General features: G+C 45.1%; 1 protein-coding gene across 1 annotated transcript in view; it reads right to left on the bottom strand.

Annotated features, from left to right (window-relative positions):
- Positions 1-6,816, bottom strand: part of EMCN (endomucin) — a 93,362-nt gene extending 86,546 nt beyond the window's left edge. The window contains exon 1 of the mRNA XM_038769334.1: positions 6,789-6,816. The gene's annotated coding sequence lies outside the window, so the exon portion shown is untranslated. The remainder of the gene's footprint in view (positions 1-6,788) is intronic.
- Between the last annotated feature and the right edge of the window lie 4,653 nt (positions 6,817-11,469).

Consider the following 11,469-nt stretch of genomic DNA (forward strand, 5'->3'; position numbering starts at 1 on the left):
ATTCAAAAAGCCTAAAAAGGTAAGGTGAAAAACCTCAGGTTTTTGCAGATAGGACATCAGCTGACTAAACTCCCAGATGTATAGCGTTTGGGCTCCCTGTCAGAAATAACACGTCCAAGGTGACATTGGAAGAACACATCTGGGAGTCAGTGGATGTGGGTTCTAATCCCAGATCAGCCAAATATCTGCTGCGTGACCTTGGGCAAGTCACTTAACTTCTCTGTGCCTCAGTTACCTCATCTATAAATGGGAAGTAAGACTGTAGTACAGTGATTTGCACACAGTAAGCTCTCAATAAATACGATTCAGTGAATTGAATTCATTCATTTCATTCAATCGTTTTTATTGAGTGCTTACTGTGTGCAGAGCACTGTACTAAGCGCTTGGGAAGTACAAGTTGGCAACATATAGAGACGGTCCCTACTCAACAACGGGCTCACAGTCTAGAAGGGGGAGACAGACAACAAAACGAAACATGTGGACAGGTGTCAAGTCGTCAGAACAAATAGAATTAAAGCTAAATGCGCATCATTAAAATAAATAAAATAGTAAATATGTACAAGTAAAATAAATAGAGTAGTAAATCTGTACAAACATATACAGGTGAATGAATGAACCCCATGTGGAATAGGGATCGTGTCCAACCTGATTACCTTGTACATATCCCAGTGTTTAGAACAGAGCTCGGCATATAGTAAGCACTTAATGAATATCATTATTATTATTATGATTATTACTATAAAGCTGTATCATCCTGGGGAAATCACTGATGGTAGTTTCAACAAAATACCCGAAATGTGACTGGCCCCCAAGCCCCCTGAAATCCCTAGTAATAATAGTGATACTTGTTAAGCATTTCCTCTGTGCCAAGCACTGTGCTAAGCACTGAGATAGACACAAGACAATCAAGATGGACACAGTCCCTGTCCCACATCGGGCTCACAGTCTTAGTAGGAGGGAGAACACATATTCGTTCATTCAGTTGTATTTATTGAGCACTTACTGTGTGCAGAGCACTGTATTAAGCGCTTAGGAAGTACAAGTCAGCAACATACAGAGACGGTCCCTACCCAACAACGGGCTCACAGTCTAATTGAATCCCCATTTTGCAGATGAGGAAACTGAGGCCTAGAGAAGTGCAGTGACTTGTCCAAGGTCATACAGCAGGCGTAGGGCAGAGGCAGGATGACAGGCCTAAATGCCAGGTCCTCTGATTCCAAGGTCTGGGTTCTTTCCACTAGGCCATTCTCCTTCACTTGCCTGCCGAATGACCGTGGACAAGTCACTTCACTTTTCTATGCCTCAGGTATTTCATCTGTAAAATGGGGATTAAAACCTTCTCCTTCCAATTTAGACTGTGGGACAGGGACTGTATCCCGCCTGTTGATCTCATATCAACTGCAGTGCTTAGAAAAGTGTCTGATTCAGAGTAAGCACTTAGCAGATATCAGAATTATGATTATTACTAAATCACCTCACCAAAGTTGTCCGTGGACCCAGCCAGGGCCAGATCTGGGTGGCTCTGGTTCCCACCCGGGGGGAACCCTCAATCAATCAATCAATCATTCATATTTATTGAGTGCTTACTGTGTGCAGAGCACTGTACTAAGCGCTCGACCTCCCTGCTCTGCCCTGACTGAAAATGAGAGAAACCACTAACAAGGAAGAGCTGGAGGCAGAGCTGGAAGCAGCTTTGGCCCTGTGGTGGATAGAGCCCGGGCCCAGGAGGCAGAAGGACCTGAGTTCTAAATCTTGGCTCTGCCACTGGTCAGCTGTGTGACCTTGGGTGAGTCACTTCACCTCTCTGAGCCTCAGTTCCTCTAAAATGAGGAGCAAGACTGTGGAATCCCATGTGGGACAGTGACTGGGTCCAACCCGATTATCTAGTATCTACCCCAGCATCTAGAACAGTAGCTGGCACAAAATAAGCGCTTCACAGATACTATGAAAAAGAAAAGACAAGAAAAGGAAAGCCCAAGCTCCTCCGTGTGACTGAGGGAGAGTCATTTTCCAGTTTCTCTGGAGTCGGTTTTCTCAGTCAGAAAGCTTCAGCCTTGCCCTTCCACGAGGCATATCCTGACCAGGATAAAGAGAGCGGTGTGAGGGGAGAGACTGTCCTGAGCACTTTCCAGAAATAATCCAGGGTGAGGTCACTGGGCTGCAGCTGTTCACATTGCCTCACTTCCTGCTCCTGCCTTCACCGGAACCAGAGCGTGGAGAGTTTAGAGAATTTGAGCTGAACGTTGAGAAGGGCTAGGGAATTCTTCATGGTGGGGTCTCTTCTGAACTGGATTCTGGCAGAACCATTGCTTTTCCCAAGCTGTCCTTACCTGGGTCTGTATCGGGTTGAAGATTTAAGGTAAAACATTCCTGACAGGAAGAATAATAGTTGTGGAATTTGGTCAGCGCTTATTACGTGCCAAACGTTGGGGGGTAGATACAAGATAACTGTGGGGCATTTGGTATTCGCTTCACCCTCAACCCCAAGGTGCTTCTATACATGCCTATAAATTACATATGCATTATTTATTTATATTGTCTCCTCCTTTAAATTGGAAGCTCGTTGTGGGCAGGGAACGTGTTGGGCAGGGAACGTGTCTACCAACTCTGTTGTACTCTGTTAAGTGTTCAGTGCAATGCTCTGCATGCAGTAAGTGCTCAAAAAATACCACTGATTGACTGATTGATTGATTGAAGATAATCAGGTCAGACATGGACTCTGTCCTGTGTGGGGTGGAGGAGGGAAGACAAGCATGAGTCTCCATTTTACAGGGAAGAAAGCCAAGACACAGTTCAGCGACTTGTCCGAGGTCACCCAGCAGACAAGCAGCAGAGAGGCGATTAGAACCCAGCTCCCCTGACTCGCAAGCCACTTTTTTTTTCCATGAGGGCTTGCTACTCCATCATCTTGCCCCCTCCTACCTCACCTTGATTGTCACCTTCTAACAGCCCAGTCTGCCCACTTTGCTCTTCTAGTCCTAACCTTCTCACTGGGCCTCCATCTCCCCTGTCTTGCCGCCGACCCCTGGCCCACATCCTACCTCTGGCCTGGATCACCCTCCCCCCTCAAATCCGACAGACAATGACTCTCCCGCACTTCAAAGCCTTACTGAAGGCCCATCTCCCCCAAGAGATCTTCCCAGACTAAGCTCCACTTTTCCTCAATCAATCAATCAATCGTATGTATTGAGCGCTTACTATGTGCAGAGCACTGTACTAAGCGCTTGGGAAGTACAAGTTGGCAACATATAGAGATAGTCCTTACCCAACAGTGGACTCACAGTCTAAAAGGGGGAGACAGAGAACAAAACCAAACATACTAACAAAATAAAATAAATAGAATAGATATGTACAAGTAAAATAAATAAATAAATAAATAAATAGAGTAATAAATATGTACAAACATATATACATATATACAGGTGCTGTGGGGAAGGGAAGGAGGTAAGATGGTTCAAACAGGCACGTTCATTCATTCATTCCATCACATTTATTGAGCGTTTAGTGTGTGCAGAGCACTGTACTGAGACTTTGGGAGAGTACAAAACAATCTTGTCTGAGAGTGGACATCAAAAAGCAGCATGGCCTAGCGGATAGAGCATGGACCCTGGGAGTTGGGTGGTCCTGGGTCTAATCTCAGCTCCGCCAATTGTCTGCTGTGTGAACTTGGGCAAGTCACTTCACTTCTCATCTGCGAAATAATGATAATAACAATGCTGGCATTTGTCAAGTGCTATGTGCCAAGCACTGTTCTAAGCACTGGGGTAGATACGAGGTAATCAGGTTGTCCCACGGGGGCTCACAGTCTTAATTCCCATTTTACAGATGAGGTCACTGAGGCAGAGAGAAGTTAAGTGACTTGCCCAAAGTCACACAGCTGATCGTGTGGGGATTGAGGCTGTGAGCCCCACATGGGACAGGGACTGTGTGCAACCCGAGTTGCTTGTATCCAGCCCAGTGCTTAGTACAGTGCCTGGCACATAGTGAGTGCTTAACAATACCATTATTATTATTATTATAATTATTATTATTATTATTATTAAAGGGAATGGTCAGCATTTACTGAGAACCTATTTGGTGTGGTGCACTGCCCTAAGTGCTTGTGAAGAACAGAACAACCTATTGACATGTTTCCTGCCCACAAGGAGCTTGAATTCTGAGAGGGAAGACAAACATAAAATCATATACAATACAATAAAAAAAATAAATTGAGTGGGTGTCTCCTCTCTGATCTTTTTGGTCCCATCCAGAATTCTGGGTGGCTTTCTCCTCCCCATCCAGACTTATCCCATAAAAATATGACGACAATCATCTCTTCAGATCAACCAAACCCCATAACCCAGTAATGTGGACACAGGGAGGAGGAAAAGTAAATATTGTTAAATGTAAGAATGAATTGCGGTGGAGCACGATTATGCTGGTGGAATTTGTTTTTTTTTAATGGTATTAGTTAAGTGCTGGGGTAGATACAAGATAATCAGGTTGGACAAAGTACCTGTCCCCACAGGACTCACAGAGATGTTAAGTGATGTTGAGTGACTTGCCCAAGATCAGACAAGTAGCGGAGCTGGGATTAGAACCAGGTCCTCTGACTCCGAGGCCCATGCTCCCTTTTTTTTTTTTAATGATATTTGTTGAGCCCTTACTACGTGCCAGGCACTGTACTAAACACTGAGAAAGATACAAACTAATCAGATGGGCACCGTTCACGTCCCAAACTGGGCTCACAATCTTAATCTCCATTTTACAGACGAGGTAACAGAGGCACAGGGAAGTGAAGTGACTTGCCCAAGTAAATACGGCAGACAGAACCGGGATTAGAACCCAGGTCCTCTGAATCGCAGACCTGTGCTCTTTCCACTACTCTGGTTAGAGAAGGGGAACAGTTCACTGGGAATCGGAGCAGTTCACTCCATTGGTGTCGATCCCTTTCATTCATTTATTCGTTCAATCGTATTTATTGAGCACTTACTGTGTGAAGAGCACTGTACTAAACACTTGGGAAGTACAAGTCGGCAACATACAGAGACGGTCCCTACACAACAATGGGCTCACAGTCTAGAAGGGGGAGACAGACAACAAAACAAAACACATAGACAGGTGTCAAGTTGTCAGAACAAATAGAATTAAATGCTAGATGCACATCATTAACAAAATAAATAGAATAGTAAACATGTACAAGTAAAATATAGTAATAAAGGCGTGATCCCTTCCAACACCACATCCCACCCAACAGAGAAACAGCATGATGTATTGCCTAGAGCTCAGGGCTGGGAGTCAGAAGGTCATGGGTTCTAATCCCGGCTGGGCTTCAGTTACCTCATCTTTAATCAATCAATCAATCGTATTTATTGAGCGCTTACTGTGTGCAGAGCACTGTACTAAGCGCTTGGGAAGTACAAGTTGGCAACATATAGAGACGGTCCCTACCCAACAACGGGCTCACAGTCTCTGTACAACTACTGTAATAATAATAATATGGTATTTGCTACGTGCTTACTATTTGCCAGGCACTGTACTAATCGCTGGGGTAGATACAATCACTGTGCCTTGTTCTTGCCCATCCCGCCGTCGACCCCCGGCCCACGTCCTCCACCTGGCCTGGAATGCCCTCCCTCCGCACATCCACCAAGCTAGCTCTCTTCTTCCCTTCAAAGCCCTTCTGAGAGCTCACCTCCTCCAGGAGGCCTTCCCACACTGAGCCCTCTCCTTCCTCTCTCCCTCCTCCCCTTTCCCATCCCCCCCTCCCTATGTCATTCCCCTCCCCACAGAACCTGTATATATGTTTGTACATATTTATTACTGTATTTATTTTACTTGTACATATTTACTATTCTCTTGATTTTATTTTGTTAATATGTTTTGTTTTGTTGTCTGTCTCCCCCTTCTAGACTGTAAGCCCGCTGTTGGGTAGGGACCGTCTCTATATGGTGCCAACTTGGATTTAGAGCTTAGTACAGTGCTCTGCACACGGTAAGTGCTCAATAAATACGACTGAAAGAATGAATGAACACAAGCAAATCAGGTTGGACATAGCCCCTGTCCCACATATGGCTCACAGTCTTAGTCCCCATTTTACAGATGAGGTAACTGAGGTCCAGAGAAGTGAAGCGACTTGCCCATGGCCACACCTCGTTCTCGCCTGTCCCGCCATCGACTCCCGGCCCACATCATCCCCCTGGCCTGGAATGCCCTCCCTCTGCCCATCCGCCAAGCTAGCTCTCTTCCTCCCTTCAAGGCCCTACTGAAAGCTCACCTCCTCCAGGAGGCCTTCCCAGACTGAGCCCCCTCCTTCATCTCCCCCTCATCCCCGTCTCCATCCCCCCCGCCTTACTGCCTTCCCTTCCCCACAGCACCTGTATATATGTATATATGTTTCTACGTATTTATTACTCTATTTATTTATTTATTTTACTTGTACATATCTATTCTATTTATTTTATTTTGTTAATATGTTTTGTTTTGTTCTCTGTCTCCCCCTTCCAGACTGTGAGCCCACTGTTGGGTAGGGACCGTCTCTATATGTTGCCAACTTGTACTTCCCAAGTGCTTAGTACAGTGCTCTGCACACCGTAAGCACTCAATAAATGCGATTGATTGATTGATTGATTGATTGATTGATTCCAGGGTGGAGAGAATGTCCAGTAGCTGCTGCCCTCCAATCCCACGTCTCCCACAATTCACCGACACAGAAAACAAACAAGCAATCAAACCTTAAAGCGGACGCTGCATATCATCTTCCCACACCATCCATTATTTTTTATCCCGTCCAAAAATAATGACCTCACCCTAATCAAACACAATGAAGAAGATGTGCGTCTGGAAAGATAGTGGGAGATTGATTCAGTCTTTTGGAAAATCCGGGCCTGGCCCAAGCACACACTTCTGTTTTGTTTCCTCTGCGGCAGCCAAGAATATGATCGTTGCAGGCCTTTCGCATTCTGAGAGGCTGACACTGAGTCACTGTTTCCCATTTCGCTAGCTGGAGACAGGATGCACACCTTATAAACACATTCAACAAGTCTTAATGGGGCACAGGATGTCTTGCACGGAGCTCTGCATTTCCAGAGGTAAAACCCATTTCAATTTGAAGGGTAATTGAGTGCGGTATTGCAGGTTTGCCTTGGGCAAAGAGATTACAGAAGAAGAAAAAGAATGTATTCGTTCCCTAATATTTATTAAATGACTATTGTACGCCTAGCCCTGAACTAGGTGTCTATTGGGTACCGGACACTATACTGAGCACTTACTGAGTGCAGAGCCTTCTATGTCTGGAGCACTTTAGTGGTCACTATGGAGTGCAGAGCACTTTCCTGGGAAGCTACTGTGGGAGCATTCACTGAAATAGCGGTCACTGGATTCTACCCTTGGCAAACTTGCAATGTCAGGACTGTATTGTTAACTTGTGACCTTGTTCTTCCACATGATCCTCCCACATGCCTACCCTTCAAAAGAAAGAACAATAATAATCAATCAATCATATTTATTGAGCGCTTACTGTGTGCAGAGCACTGTACTAAGCGCTTGGGAAGTACAAGTTGGCAACATATAAAGACAGTCCCTACCCAACAGTGGGCTCACAGTCTAAAAGTCATTTTGACATTTGCTAACATCTATGTTCCAAGCACTGTACTAAGCAGCGTGGCTCAGTGGAAAGAGCATGGGCTTGGAAGTCAGAGGTCATGGGTTCTAATCCCGGCTCCACCGCTTGTCAGCTGTGGGACTTTGGTCAAGTCACTTCACTTCTCTGGGCCTCGGTTTTCTCATCTGTAAAATGTGGATGAAGACTGTGAACCCCACGTGGGACAACCTGATCACCTTGTATCCTCCTCAGCGCTTAGAACAGTGCTTTGCACATAGTAAGCACTTAATAAATGCCATTATTATTATTATAGGAAGCACTCAACAAAAGCCATCATTACTATTAAGCACTGGGGTCTTGTCTTATGCTGTCGAGTCATTTCCGACAGCATTCCTTAAGCGCTTACTGTGTGCCAGGCCCTGTACTAAATGCTGGGATGGTAATAACAATAATTATTATATTTATTATAAACTCTTGCTATGTGCCAGGCACTGTACTAAGCGCTGGGGTGGATACAAGCAAATCGGGTTGGACACAGTCCCTGTCCCACGAGGGGCTCACAGTCTCGACCTCCATTTTGCAGATGAGCCAACTGAGGCCGAGAGAAGTGAAGTGACTTGCCCAAGATCACACAGCAGACAAGTGGCAGAGCTGGAATTAGAACCCATGACATTCCGACACCTAGGCCCGTGCTCTATCCGCCACTCCATGCTGCTTCTCGAATACAAGCTAATCAGGTTGGACACAATCCATGAAGGTACTTGTAAGGATTTTTAAGCTAAAGATTTCACATTCTAAAGTTTCCTCCTCCCTGCCACTTTATCTCTCCTCTGCCTTCTCACCTACCCCCATACCATTCCAAATAATTTAGGTTTCACAAAGAGGAATGAACTGAGAGGAAATTCATCCTAAACAAAATGAAATGAAACCAAATTCAGACACTCCCGGAACAGAAGTTTCAAAATTTTAGTGATGGAATAAAGGAAACCAAATCTCATTGTCAATGGAAAGATTCAAAGTAGATGCTTAACATTTGCATTATTAATTAGATACTTAATAATTAGTTACCCGGAGGCTCTCTGTGACAGTGCTGTCTTCTCACTTTCAAATATCTAGGGTGCCCTCCCAAGAACTTAGTACAGTGCTGTGCACATGGTAAGAGCTCAATAAATATGGTTAACTGATTGAATCTCCATTTTACAGGTGAGGAAACTGAGACACAGATGAGGGAACTGAGACACAGATGAGGGAACCGAGACACAGATGAGGAAACGAAACTGAGACACAGGTAAAGTGACTTATCCAAGATCACCCCGTGGGCACATGGGCGAGCCGGATTAGAACCCCAGTCCTCAGCCATTTCTGTCAGGCCATTCTGCTTCTCTTCATTCAGGTCATTTTGTCGGACTGCGTCCGGAGGCTGGTGGAGAGAAATGACTTTTTCTCCATCTCACTTCCCCCTCTTTTATTCCCTTTGAGGCTCCCAGCCCGGCAGTCTGCAAATCCAAGGCAGCGGTGCCATTTATTCATTTCTGTTAAAGTCTGTCTCCGCCTCTAGACTGTAAGCCCTTGGTGAGCAGGGAATGTGTCTATTTACTGTTATAGTGTACTCTCCCAAGCGCTCAGTACAGTGCTCTGCACACAGTAAGTGCTCAATAAATATGATTGAATGAATCGAAAGAATGAACGAATGAATGCAACGCATGAACTGGTGATCCTTCGGTCCTAAGCCCACCTTGATGATGAAAGATCTTCCAAGTCCTTAAAAAAAGGGGGGACAGATGAAGTTGTGCCAAAATACACTCGTCATCCTTCCACTCCTTGGAGAACTGTGGTGATGACAGCATTCTCGCTCTCGCAGCCATTTTCGTCCTTCTCCTGTTTCCCCTTCCCAGTGCCTGTCAGAGAGACAGAGGAATGAAAGTTTTTCTACTGCTCATGCTGCTAGCAGTCTTTCTAGCGAGGAGAACCATTTCCCAGAAAATCATCTCGAATCGCTCCTGAGAGATCTGTAGTTTCTCACCGAGAGTTTTCAAGAACACGCCATTTCCCACCCACCCTCCTTCCCCCCACTCTCAGTTAAGAATTAGTCGTACATGTGGAGAGCGCATTTTCGAGGATATTTCGCCAACCACCTCTGCTTGCTCGGTTTACAATTTCTTCTTTCAAATGCCACGGCTTCGATAGGTGGCTCGGCTTCTGATCTCTTCTTTCAAACGAGATCAATGCGATTGCTCTCTCCGCCTTGAGCCCAAACCACAGTTAGGAGGCTGAGAATCGGGAATCTGCAGAAAAATACATGCTTTCTCAGCCAAGTTTGCAGGTATCAGACCGGAATAGACAGCGGAGACTTCTGTTCAAATGCCTCCCTTCGGTTTTACACGGGATGCGGATGTGATCTCATCCCAAATTGGGCTCAAAATGTCCTTTATGGCAGGAGGTGGAAAAGATTTTGTTTTGGCCCAATATTTGACATAGACACTCTCCACAAGTCTATGCTTGAGAAGCAGCGTGGCTTAGTGGAAAGAGCCCGGGCTTTGGAGTCAGAGGTCAAGGGTTCAAATCCCGTCTCCGCCACTTGTCAGCTCTGTGACCTTGGGCAAGTCACTTCACTTCTCTGGGCCTCAGTTGCCCCATCTGTAACATAGGGATTAAAACTGTGAGCCCTATGTGGAACAGGGATTGTGTTCAACCTGATTATCTTGCATCTACCCCAGTGCTTAGTATAGTGCCTGGCACAGAGTAAGCATTTAACAAATGCCATAAAAAAGGAGTAAGTCTATGGGAGGGAGACCAGATGTTCCAGCAACTCTTCAACCATATGTCTCGGGCAAGATTCAGTACAAAACTTGCTTCCCTGAAACCTTGTGTCTTTTGATTTATATGTATCACAACATGTTCCTTAGAGTAATTTTCTGTGGCCATTTTCCAGTGTCCTGCGGGAAGCCTTGCCTTGCTTTACTGTTAATCCCAGGTAGACCTTGGATTCCTAATATTTATGACCCCCATGGGGTGCATTCAGCAAACGATTTTTAATTACTTTGTGCCCAAATTCCTCCCTTGGAAGCACTGTGCCATATACAGTCAGGGACAAATGTGGCCTTGCTCTTCTTTTAGAACTTTCTAGAGCATCACTAGTGTCCCCGGAGAAAGGACCGAGACCAGACAATTAGCGGGCCTCTCAGTCCTGGAATCATTTTGGGTTTCAGTCTCATCTGGGCTCCCACCAGGATTACCCGACTTGGAGAAAGCAGCATGGCCTGGTTGAAAGAGCCCGGGCTTGAGAGTCAGAGGTCCTGAGTTCTAATCCCCATTGCACCACTTGTCTGCTGTGTGACATTGGGCAAGTCACCTCTCTTCTCTGTGCTTCCATTTTCTCACCTATAAAATGGAGATTAAGCTGGGACTATGTCCCAACTGGTTATTTTGTACTTGTGGTTGTATCCATCCCAGCGTTCAGTACAGTACCTAGCACACAGTAAGCGCTTAACAAATACCACAATTATTATTACCCCAACTCTTAGTAGTGTCTAGCACAAAACAGAGACTTAACAAATGCTACAAATTATTATTATTTAGCCTAAACTAGGCCCCATTTACTAACTACACCTGTCTAACAGATCTGAAGGGCATAAAGTCTTCATCTTCTCCACACCTCTGCTCTCTCTCCTCCTACCAAACACCGATGAGATTGTACGCTACATCAATATTACATGGCCACATTTTATTGCTCCATTTTCCCCATTTCATTTTTTAAAAAGAGACACCATTTCTCTTATTTTCCCCAAATATAATTCGATTCCACAGAAGAAATGGAAGGTTACTTTAGCCACCGTAATGCATATTTTCAATATAATTAAATTGCACTCGCAAGGGTGAATTGTGTA

Source organism: Tachyglossus aculeatus, chromosome X5 (genome assembly GCF_015852505.1).
Source record: "Tachyglossus aculeatus isolate mTacAcu1 chromosome X5, mTacAcu1.pri, whole genome shotgun sequence".
NCBI lineage: Eukaryota > Metazoa > Chordata > Mammalia > Monotremata > Tachyglossidae > Tachyglossus > Tachyglossus aculeatus.